Source organism: Medicago sativa, chromosome 6, assembly GCF_051527215.1.
Source record: "Medicago sativa cultivar Bolivia chromosome 6, Bolivia_mono, whole genome shotgun sequence".
NCBI lineage: Eukaryota > Viridiplantae > Streptophyta > Magnoliopsida > Fabales > Fabaceae > Medicago > Medicago sativa.
In genome coordinates, this window is record NC_140754.1 from 44,999,841 (window position 1) to 45,012,322 (window position 12,482).

The 12,482-nt window shown below is 35.5% G+C and overlaps 1 long non-coding RNA gene and 1 other non-coding gene across 2 annotated transcripts; one reads left to right on the forward strand and one right to left on the reverse strand.

Moving 5' to 3' along the window:
* Nucleotides 1–428: 428 nt before the first annotated feature.
* Nucleotides 429–9,438, forward strand: LOC146915443 (uncharacterized). Its single transcript, XR_015014601.1, has 5 exons — nucleotides 429–1,123; nucleotides 1,516–1,708; nucleotides 3,026–7,336; nucleotides 7,729–7,921; nucleotides 9,239–9,438. It is a non-coding gene; the product is annotated as an uncharacterized LOC146915443 (long non-coding RNA).
* A 632-nt stretch (nucleotides 9,439–10,070) lies between these two features.
* On the reverse strand, nucleotides 10,071–10,177 carry LOC146915444 (small nucleolar RNA R71). Its single transcript, XR_015017085.1, has one exon. It is a non-coding gene; the product is annotated as a small nucleolar RNA R71 (small nucleolar RNA).
* Between the last annotated feature and the right edge of the window lie 2,305 nt (nucleotides 10,178–12,482).

Below are 12,482 nucleotides of genomic sequence, written 5' to 3' on the forward strand. Positions count from 1 at the left end.
AACTGTAGAAGCGAAAGTGGAGGGTTTGATAATTGTTAATCCATCATCTCAAACATCAATTCATAATGCGAAAGCGGAGCTTTGATGTTGGAACAAGTGAATTTAGACAAGAATTGCAAAGGCAGTGAAATAGTCTTTGCAATTCTTGAGACACAAGTAGTTTCAATCCTTATAAGCATCTTCTAGTAATCAAGTCAGCGAAATAGGCTTGGTTACTAGGGGTAAACTCTCACCGGACTTTCATCGGAAAGGTGAGAGGCTAAAGGGAAACCGGTCTTTAGAAATTAAGGTGTAAACCATGAAATTAGAAGTTAAAGTCTTGTCTAGATAAGGCTTTGTTATTATGACGAACCAATGATCCCAAGGCTATTTTTATTAATTGTTATTTACTTTCAACAACTGAACCTCATCTTTTAAATCTCTCTTCTTGTAATATCCCGCTTAATCCCATGTAAAATGCAGTATCATTTTATCGTGCTTGAGAAGAAATAATCGAGAAAGGACAATTTGATCATTTTCTAATTAAATGAGATGATAAAAGAGTCATTTTATTCACTAATGGTAGTAATGTAATTACAAGGAATAAGAATGGTAGAATGGTAATGCAAGGATCCTATAGAAGATATTTTTGGACATAATGGGAAGAAAAACATTCAATTCTCTCCCTCTTAACCTCTCTCTCGGCTGAAGCCTTTTTCCCACCGCCCCCAACCTCAAAATGTTCCATTGTGACATCATTTCAAGCTCATATCTTTTCTTTGTACCTTAAATCATCCACTTAAGTTCAATGAAGCAAAACATAGTCCTTTCCCTTGTTTGAAGTGTCCAAACGAAACCTTTTCTTCCTAATTTTAATTCTCTCTCAACTCAAGTGATGGATGGCTTACATGTAGAGAATCATTGGGAATCCTTCATGTTGGAGGAGTAAAGGATCAAAGATAAGTGTATTCCTCTTCTCTTTTTCCCTTGGCAAAACCCTAATCCCAAATTGGGGCTTATGTGATTTTATTAGTAATTTTGGTTGTTTGACAAATTACATGTAGATAATTTGTATCCAAGAGCACAAAATTGGAATGGTGGGGGTGCAATTTCAAAGAAGATGAAGAAAATATTTCTCAATGAGGTAAGTTATTGAGTGAGGTGGAATTGAGCTTAGGACAGAAATTATAGATGGCTGATGTGGTATTGTGTATATGTTATTATTGTTTATGATAACTAGAGAAGTTAGAATCGGATTAAAGAAATTGATATGGAATTGGGTTAAAATTTGTATGGTTTTCTTTGGCCCGTATATGCTGCCGTGTAACCCATAATCGAGTAATTATTGGATTTTTGAATACTACACTGGATTCCCTTCAGTTTGGATATAAATTTTGTATGTTTCGGATTAGGGACGGATTCAGAAAACGTATTTAAAGTTTGTAAAATTTTGCTGAAAAATGGCTTACGGGTTTGACATGGATTTTTCCGGAATGAGCTACAAAGTGAAGTTAAATTTGTTAAAAATGATTTCAGGTATATTATGGATACTTACAAGGTTGAGTGTGTCTTTGGTTGAAGTTAGAAATGCAAAAGTGAGAAGTAAAAGCCATAATCTACAGTTAAGCGGTTTTGAGGAAGTGATTAAAGAACGTAGAGGCTTGACGGAAATGGACAAGCGATTGATAAGTTGATTGAGATGAGCCTATGCTATTTCAAATGATTTGAGGTGAGTTCCTTTAGTTAGAAAACTTCCCCTTTGGGTAGTTAAATTATGCCTTTAGAATAATAAATTATGATTTGGTACATTAGAGCATAATTTAGTGACATTATGATTTAAGGTTCACTCCCATGCTAGTGTACTCTAAAATAGTTTTTATGTTGATAAATATGCTTATGGTAATGTAGGAGTTAGAGGAAAAATATTGTGACAGGTTTTACGTGAGTATGAATAAATATGCAATTTCGGCTAACATTCCGGAAAGTGAGAATTGTTGGATTCTATTACTTTATTTCGACTCTTAGCTAACATAAATTATATTTTTAAAGTGATATGATGGTTTGGTTTGGCTAAGACTCTAAATTCTCATTTTATCGAATATTAGCCGAAATTGTATTATGAATATCCTCTAATCATATACTACCATAGTGTATATTTATTTGTGTGAAAGAATGTTTAGAGTAAATTAGCCATTGAAACAAATCATTCATGAGTAGATTTCCAATCATTGGAAAGAAAAGAATTCTAAGTATGAAAGTTCGACTTAATTAGACGAATTTAATTTATCAGGATATGGGGAAATCTTATAACCTTTTAGGAATGGCATATGACAACGATATGCCTAGAACCTGAATAGGTTAGTATCAGAATTAATTTCAGAATAAAGACGAAATTACCACGTCTTTATTATTAGACTCAGGAAAATTATCATTATAAGAAAATCAGTTAAGATAAGTTATTCCTCTCTAGCTCCCCGTCAGTAGTGGAGTTGAGGATTAACTCAGTTATCAGAGAATCAGTTCAGTTTATAATATTAAATAATTTATAAGTCATGGCTTTCGCTATTCCCGCCAGTTGGATACGAAAGGTTCCCGCCAGTTGGAACGGGCACTATCCGTAAGGATGACCCCATGACAAAAAGAGGAGTCCGGTATCCCCGTCAGTTGGGTTCCCGCCAGTTGGAAATTACTACCGGTCAGAGTGGAATAAATTCCGGGGTTACTCCACCTGGGTTTATTCCGTAAAATCAACTCAGATAATATTGTTTGTTCAACGCTAACATTTCTAACATAATATGACAGACATTATGATTATAATTATGATTATGAGTTGAGTATTAGCATCAGGATTATATCAGTCTTTTAGACAGCGATCCTAATTATCTCCCGATCGCTCAGTTATGCATGATAAATTGCATAAACCCAAAAATGGTTGAGTTTAGAGACAAATGGCGATTCTAGGTTCCCTGAGATTGCCTACAGCCTAGGATAGGTGGAACTCACTGAGACATCCCGTCTCACCCCAATCCCTTTTATTTTATTTCAGAGACACAGGTGGATCGCAAGCAGGGCAGTTCGTGATGAAGTAGAGAAAGAAATTGGACAATTATGTTTACTTTTCATTGCATGTATGTTGTACACGTCAGTGGTATTATTTTAAATGTATAAACAAGTAGTTTTATGATATGATCGGAAGAAATTTTATTATTGTAATTTTAATGTATCCAATGCCAAGTTTAATGAGCATACTAGATATCCTAGGTAATTTCTAGTATGGGTGTTACAATTTGGTATCAGAGCAGGTCGATTCAGATCGTGCCTTGGGTCATTAGAATTCAATAAAATGCAGTGGGACCATTGGGTTCCGGATATTTATTCTAAATGTCGTATCTAGTTGAGCCTGATCAACTCAAACTAGTATATGACAGTTAGAACAAATGTCTGAGAGCTGAATAGGACCTAGGAGGAATGAAGCATAAGAAGAAGGAAAGTCAGGGTGTCAGGTTTATAGGGAATTTTGCTAAGGAAGTATTTGATGCCTAATGGTGGTTGCTAAACTTTGAAGCTGAAGATTCTTCAAGCACATAAGGGAAATGTTAAGATTAAGACGGAGTACTATGTATTGTTGAACGACACTTTTTATGTGGATACCTTTGAAGTAAGATATTCAGGGTGACTAAGGGATAATTGCAACTTTGACAGGAGCCGCAATATAAGAGGCATAAGTAAGGTATAGAAGAAATGAGTATTTCTAAAGGCGTAACTAGAACTGCGGGATCAGAAGATGAACTTGATATGAGAAAATTATCTGATGAACAATGGAATTCATAAACTCTCGGTGGGTGTAGAGTATGTAAGAAGTGAAAGACTTGAATGCCGAAACGAGCTGGATTTTGATGCTTGAACTGTTAGGTGAACTAATTAAGGAATACGTAAATTATTTTGGAGCAGACAAGGAAATCCCCTCAATGCGAGCATTGAATGGACAACGTAAGTCAGATAAACTATGTTCGATTAGTCGCACCTCCCGAAATCTAAAGTGCTAGATTTATGAATCAGTAAAGTGAAGATGTTATGCAACATAAGAGTCAAGGAGGATGAATAAATAGTAGTGGAAAGATCCTTACGGATTAGAACACGATTTGGATGTATTTTTTTATTAGCAAGGAATTGCAGAAAAGTTAAACTAATAAGAATTGTACGCTAAGGAAATTGAATAAGACCCCTTGCATTTATCATGATATTAAGTTGTTCTTCGAACTAAGAAATACAAGATAACAGTAAGTGGAAAGAGATGCCGGTAACGGTCAGAGACAAGATGTAACTTCTAATTGGAAAAAAAAAATGAAGACTGAATAAGAAGTTGCCAAACTACAGTGAACTAATGGACGAATGATGTCAAGCTCTATCAAGAGCACAAGAATGTATTAACGCATGAATACAATAGGTTGATGTGATAAGGATTAATCAAGATTTTTGAATTTGAGAATTTATTTTAAGGTTCCGTTATATGGAAGGTTGTTGTTAGTGCGAAAGTGTTAAGAATGAAGTAAAGTATTAAGGAATCAAATATTTTCTTTTGATGATTTTTCTCACGTAATTGTTCTAAAAACTAAAAGAATGACTTGGTTGATTAGAATGGATTTTGAGAATTGAAGTTATCTCAAGAGAGCTCGTAAGTATAGTTATCAGCACGACATGAATGAAATAGAATGGAAATAAGCCGCGAATTTTCAAGTATGTTTTATTTCATAAATAATATGAATGTGAGAATCATTCAAGTAACACTTTGCGAGAACAAGTATGTAGTGCATGTTTAAAGAAAAAAAAATTGCAGTATTTGAAAATGACTCGTCAGTGATCATAAGTCGGTGCTCGAAATAGCAAGAAGTGTAAAGTTAGCCCCATGTTCATAACATGTAGTAATGAGATGGAGAAATTTACAGTATGGTTGGAGCAGTACGCCTAAGCGAAGTGAACTAATAAATCAGAGTAGCGCAGCGAGATATTAATCAGCAAGAAGTAACATAATGTGCAAAAGTTTAAGACTTTGAATGAGATATTCATGAGAAATCTTAAGAGACGAATTAAACAATTTTCCAAACCGCATGATTCACAGATATAAAAAGTTCAAGTAGTAAGAGTAGGATGAAGGTGTTCCTACCTTATTAAATATAGGAAATTGGAATCACCTATAGTATGTAACCCGGTTAATCGACGCCGTGATTTCGAAGAATGACTTAGAAGTATCAGATTAGTTAAAAGGAGTCATGTATGAGGCAAAGATATAAATGTTGTATCTTGAAGATTTTATTTATATTTTGGTTTGAGATACTATCATGGAATATCAGGTATATTAACATGTATTTGAGGGAACATTAACATGTATTTGAGGGAACAGATACTACTCAGAATATGAATGCAATTTTAGTCGTGAAGTTCAGGAATCTAAACTCCATATTTTGAGGTAAAGAAAAGATTGATATCACACAAGTTAGAAAATTATGTGATCTACGGTATGAGACTACGCATGTTCAGATTATGAGTATGGAATTAAGAAAAAGATGATAAGACATTCCCTAGAGTAACAGCTATAACAATATTGTTCAAGAATGAAATGTATATTTTGAACATATAAGTTCAAGAGAAGATCTATGATGATACTTTTTACTCATCCTAATATGATCAAGGTGTATCGTGATTGATTTAAATTCTGGTATAGAAGAAGCAAAGTTGAATGACTACAAATATATGTTATGTATTAAGCTATCAGTTGTACTACCTCGTGTATTGTGTACTCGCCAGTCAGTGCACCATTCTCATATAAGATTTATATATTTAATGTACTCGCCAGTTAGTACACTATGTATTTAAATCTGATTTATGGATTGTACTCGTCAGTTAGTACTTCCAACAGATGTTAGAGGTAGCACAATGTTGAGTTTATTCAGATAAAACATAACAGACATCAGAAGTAACATTTACCTATTTATGTATTAATTAACGGAGAAAGTTGGAACAATTCTTACTTTTGATGAAATAAACTTGACGTCAGATATTGCTCAGAGTAAAGACGATCTTATACAGAGTATGATATGATTATCATTATAAGACCTCGTTATTTGGGGCATAGTTCAGAAATAAAATTTTATTGGGACCAGACATAGCATGAAAGATCACCCAAAGGTCATATCCGTCCAAGACAAGATAAAAGTTGATGAAGTCGATAGAAGTGTTACTAAATGTATGAGATTTTTTTTTCAAGAATTCAGTGAAGGTAAACAAGTAGGAGTAACCTAAGACAATTTATTAAGAGTATGTGGAACAAGGAATTTACTCGAAAAATATCAGATGCATCGGGTGTATAATGTATTCTACAAATCACGGACAAGAAGGTGATTATCGAATCTTTTCGACATATGAGATTGGGAAAACATGTCCTGAAATCGGTTTAACATATTAATTCAAGTCAGTTGTATCTATGGCTAAGTAGTCCGGAGACTATGTATCAAGGGAAACCAATATTTGAGTCAGAAATAAAGGACCAGTTAGTGACAGATGTATGTTAGAGTCTAAAGTCGAAAATATAGAGGAATTATTTGTACTTATTAACGGGTAAACTCTAAATTTCGAGGACGAAATTTTTTTTAAGGGGAGTAGAGTGTAATATCCCACTTAATCCCATGTAAAATGCAGTATCATTTTATCGTGCTTGAGAAGAAATAATCGAGAAAGGACAATTTGATCATTTTCTAATTAAATGAGATGATAAAAGAGTCATTTTATTCACTAATGGTAGTAATGTAATTACAAGGAATAAGAATGGTAGAATGGTAATGCAAGGATCCTATAGAAGATATTTTTGGACATAATGGGAAGAAAAACATTCAATTCTCTCCCTCTTAACCTCTCTCTCGGCTGAAGCCTTTTTCCCACCGCCCCCAACCTCAAAATGTTCCATTGTGACATCATTTCAAGCTCATATCTTTTCTTTGTACCTGAAATCATCCACTTAAGTTCAATGAAGCAAAACATAGTCCTTTCCCTTGTTTGAAGTGTCCAAACGAAACCTTTTCTTCCTAATTTTAATTTTCTCTCAACTCAAGTGATGGATGGCTTACATGTAGAGAATCATTGGGAATCCTTCATGTTGGAGGAGTAAAGGATCAAAGATAAGTGTATTCCTCTTCTCTTTTTCCCTTGGCAAAACCCTAATCCCAAATTGGGGCTTATGTGATTTTATTAGTAATTTTGGTTGTTTGACAAATTACATGTAGATAATTTGTATCCAAGAGCACAAAATTGGAATGGTGGGGGTGCAATTTCAAAGAAGATGAAGAAAATATTTCTCAATGAGGTAAGTTCTTGAGTGAGGTGGAATTGAGCTTAGGACAGAAATTATAGATGGCTGATGTGGTATTGTGTATATGTTATTATTGTTTATGATAACTAGAGAAGTTAGAATCGGATTAAAGAAATTGATATGGAATTGGGTTAAAATTTGTATGGTTTTCTTTGGCCCGTATATGCTGCCGTGTAACCCATAATCGAGTAATTATTGGATTTTTGAATACTACACTGGATTCCCTTCAGTTTGGATATAAATTTTGTATGTTTCGGATTAGGGACGGATTCAGAAAACGTATTTAAAGTTTGTAAAATTTTGCTGAAAAATGGCTTACGGGTTTGACATGGATTTTTCCGGAATGAGCTACAAAGTGAAGTTAAATTTGTTAAAAATGATTTCAGGTATATTATGGATACTTACAAGGTTGAGCGTGTCTTTGGTTGAAGTTAGAAATGCAAAAGTGAGAAGTAAAAGCCATAATCTACAGTTAAGCGGTTTTGAGGAAGTGATTAAAGAACGTAGAGGCTTGACGGAAATGGACAAGCGATTGAAAAGTTGATTGAGATGAGCCTATGCTATTTCAAATGATTTGAGGTGAGTTCCTTTAGTTAGAAAACTTCCCCTTTGGGTAGTTAAATTATGCCTTTAGAATAATAAATTATGATTTGGTACATTAGAGCATAATTTAGTGACATTATGATTTAAGGTTCACTCCCTTGCTAGTGTACTCTAAAATAGTTTTTATGTTGATAAATATGCTTATGGTAATGTAGGAGTTAGAGGAAAAATATTGTGACAGGTTTTACGTGAGTATGAATAAATATGCAATTTCGGCTAACATTCCGGAAAGTGAGAATTGTTGGATTCTATTACTTTATTTCGACTCTTAGCTAACATAAATTATATTTTTAAAGTGATATGATGGTTTGGTTTGGCTAAGACTCTAAATTCTCATTTTATCGAATATTAGCCGAAATTGTATTATGAATATCCTCTAATCATATACTACCATAGTGTATATTTATTTGTGTGAAAGAATGTTTAGAGTAAATTAGCCATTGAAACAAATCATTCATGAGTAGATTTCCAATCATTGGAAAGAAAAGAATTCTAAGTATGAAAGTTCGACTTAATTAGACGAATTTAATTTATCAGGATATGGGGAAATCTTATAACCTTTTAGGAATGGCATATGACAACGATATGCCTAGAACCTGAATAGGTTAGTATCAGAATTAATTTCAGAATAAAGACGAAATTACCACGTCTTTATTATTAGACTCAGGAAAATTATCATTATAAGAAAATCAGTTAAGATAAGTTATTCCTCTCTAGCTCCCCGTCAGTAGTGGAGTTGAGGATTAACTCAGTTATCAGAGAATCAGTTCAGTTTATAATATTAAATAATTTATAAGTCATGGCTTTCGCTATTCCCGCCAGTTGGATACGAAAGGTTCCCGCCAGTTGGAACGGGCACTATCCGTAAGGATGACCCCATGACAAAAAGAGGAGTCCGGTATCCCCGTCAGTTGGGTTCCCGCCAGTTGGAAATTATTACCGGTCAGAGTGGAATAAATTCCGGGGTTACTCCACCTGAGTTTATTCCGTAAAATCAACTCAGATAATATTGTTTGTTCAACGCTAACATTTCTAACATAATATGACAGACATTATGATTATAATTATGATTATGAGTTGAGTATTAGCATCAGGATTATATCAGTCTTTTAGACAGCGATCCTAATTATCTCCCGATCGCTCAGTTATGCATGATAAATTGCATAAACCCAAAAATGGTTGAGTTTAGAGACAAATGGCGATTCTAGGTTCCCTGAGATTGCCTACAGCCTAGGATAGGTGGAACTCACTGAGACATCCCGTCTCACCCCAATCCCTTTTATTTTATTTCAGAGACACAGGTGGATCGCAAGCAGGGCAGTTCGTGATGAAGTAGAGAAAGAAATTGGACAATTATGTTTACTTTTCATTGCATGTATGTTGTACACGTCAGTGGTATTATTTTAAATGTATAAACAAGTAGTTTTATGATATGATCGGAAGAAATTTTATTATTGTAATTTTAATGTATCCAATGCCAAGTTTAACGAGCATACTAGATATCCTAGGTAATTTCTAGTATGGGTGTTACACTTCTCCTCTAATCATTTTCTAAAAGTTAATTAGATTGACCAACACCCTAGCGGAACGATACTCTTTTACTACTATTACTTCGATAGACCGTGCAACGTTAATCATTTTGGCGCCGTTGCCGGGGAGTTAACTAATTTAATTAACTTTTTCTTTTTGATTAGAATTCTCTTTTTGGCCTATCGAAAGGTTTTTACATAGAAGGAGGAGAGAGGCACAAAATAATACCGCCATGGCTAATCGCACTCTCAAAGAGTATGCATCGCCGTCTACGTCTGAGCCACAAGCCATTATTGTGTACCCAACGGTTGAGGATGACAATTTTGAAATTAAGCCTGCCCTACTTAACTTAGTGCAGCAAAACCAATTTTTGGGATCCCCCACCGAGGATCGCAATCTTCACATCGCTGTTTTCCTACGAATTAGTGGAACCATGAAGGAGAACCAAGAGGCTGTAAGACTTCATCTCTTTCCCTTTTCCTTAAGGGATAGAGCTAGCGCTTGGTTCCATTCCCTCGAAGTCGGTTCCATTACCTCATGGGATCAGATGAGGCAAGCATTCCTTGCCCGGTTCTTTCCCCCATCCAAAACCGCTAAACTAAGGGACCAAATTACTCGGTTCAATCAAAAAGATGGGGAGTCTCTCTATGATGCGTGGGAGCGTTTCAAAGAAATGCTTAGACGTTATCCTCACCATGGTCTAGAGAGTTGGCTCATAGTCCACACCTTTTATAATGGCTTGTCTTATACCACTAAGATGTCTGTTGATGCAGCTGCAGGTGGAGCTCTAATGAACAAGAACTACACGGAGGCATACGCCTTGATTGAAGATATGGCTCAAAATCATTACAAGTGGACCGACGAGAGATCCATCACTAGTTCTTCATCCTCCAAAAAGGAGGCAGGTATGTACGAAGTCTCTAACTATGATCACCTTGCTTCTAAAATTGATGCATTAACTGAAAAATTTGAAAAATTCAATGTTGGTGCTATCTCTTCTACTCCTGCATCTTCTTCTTGTGAAATCTGTGATATAACTGGTCATGTTGGTGTTGATTGCCAACTAGGTAGTGCTATTAACGGTGTTGAGTAAATGAATTATGCTCAATACAACCAAGGGATGAGACAAAATCAAAACTTTTATAAAAATCAAAACCCCTATGGACAAGTAGCACCACCTGGCTATGCAAACAACCAGAGATTCGCTAAGAAATCTAATTTGGAAATTTTGTTGGAAAATTTTATTGCCAACCAAAATAAACAACTTCAAGAACTTAAAAACCAAACCGGATTTCTGAACGATTCTCTTTCTAAACTCAATACCAAGGTTGATTCTATCTCTACTCATTCTAAAATGCTTGAAACACAAATCTCCCAAATAGCCCGACAAGTGTCCACTCTTTCTCAAGCACCGGGAGTCTTTCCTGGTCAAACCGAAGCCAACCCTAAAGCTCATGTTAATGTCATTTCTATTGAGGGTAGTAAGTTAGGCGAAACTTTTGCTAAGGTTAAAAATATTGGGAAAGAAAGTGTCAAGCTCTTAGATGATAAAACTGTGATAGAAGATAAGAAACCACTTGATGAGAACAAAACTCCATCCCCTTTAAATCTTGCTAAGCTTAACTTGGAGGGAAAATTTGAAAAATTTGTTAACATACTTAGGAAGGTTTGCATTAAACTTCCCTTTGCTGAAGCTTTGTCTCGGATGCCTCAATATGCTAAGTTTTTAAAGAAATTTTTTTCAAGGAAAGAGCCTATATAGCACAATGAGACAATAGCCTTGGCACGGATACTAGTGCAATCATTCAGAAGACACCCCCTAAGCTTAGAGATCCAGGTAGCTTTGCCATACCATGTGAAATTGGGAATGAAACCATAAACAAAGCCTTGTGTGACTTAGGAGCTAGTGTTAGTTTGCTGCCTTTGTCTCGCTTTAAAAGGATGGGGATAGGAGAGTTAAAACCTACCGAGATAGAATTAAAATTAGCTGATCGTTCTACCATGAAATTAGTTGGATTTGTTGAGGACATACCCGTTAAGATAGAAGGGATTTACATCCCCACTGATTTTGTGGTCCTTGACATTGAAGAGGACGATGACGTCCCTATAATCCTTGGTAGACCTTTCCTCACCACAGCGGGAGCTCTCGTTGATGTTAAGAACAGTAGGATTGTCTTTCAAGTGAGTGACAAAGTGGTAGATTTGAGTTGGAAAATGTTATGAAAGGTCCCGCTCTTTACTCTTGTTGCATGATTAAAGATCATGATGTGGAAGAACGTTTTATAGCGTCATCTACACAACATGATCTCTTTGATCCATTTAAGGACTTTTTCTAACCGTCAAGCTAATGACTTTAAACGAGCGCTTCGTGGGAGGTAACCCACACATTTATTTGCTTTATTTTGTTTGTTTTCCTTTGTTTTAAGTGTTTTGTAGGTAATTGTCCGAGTATGATTCGAGAAAAGTTGAAAATTTTGAAGCCCCTGTGTCCAGAAGGTTGGCACGGCCCGTGCTAAGGTTGGCACGGCCGTGCCAGATTTCTAAAGCAAAAAAAGGCCATCGAAGTCAGAATGTTGGCACGGCCCGTGCCAAGGTTGGCACGGCCGTGCCCGGCCTCTAGTGTGGTATAACCCCAATTTTTCTCTTCTTCTCCATTCATTCTCAAACACAAACCTCTTTCATCTCTCAAACTTCTCTCTAAACCTCCATAACCATACACCTTCAAAACTTCATAACTCCCTCAAAACTTCATCAATCCACTCAATTCTTTCACCAAACAATCACAAACTTCATTCATAACACAAACCACCAATCAAAAATAACTTTTATCCACCCAAACCCATAATGCACCAAAACCCTATTCTCATTAACCTAACCTACAAAACCACAAATTCTTAACCAAACTCCACAACTAAACTCATAAAACTTACTCTAACATCAAACCCAAACCTAAACCAACCCTTTCCACCAAAGTTCTTTACCAAACCCTAACCTTCCCCAAACCACA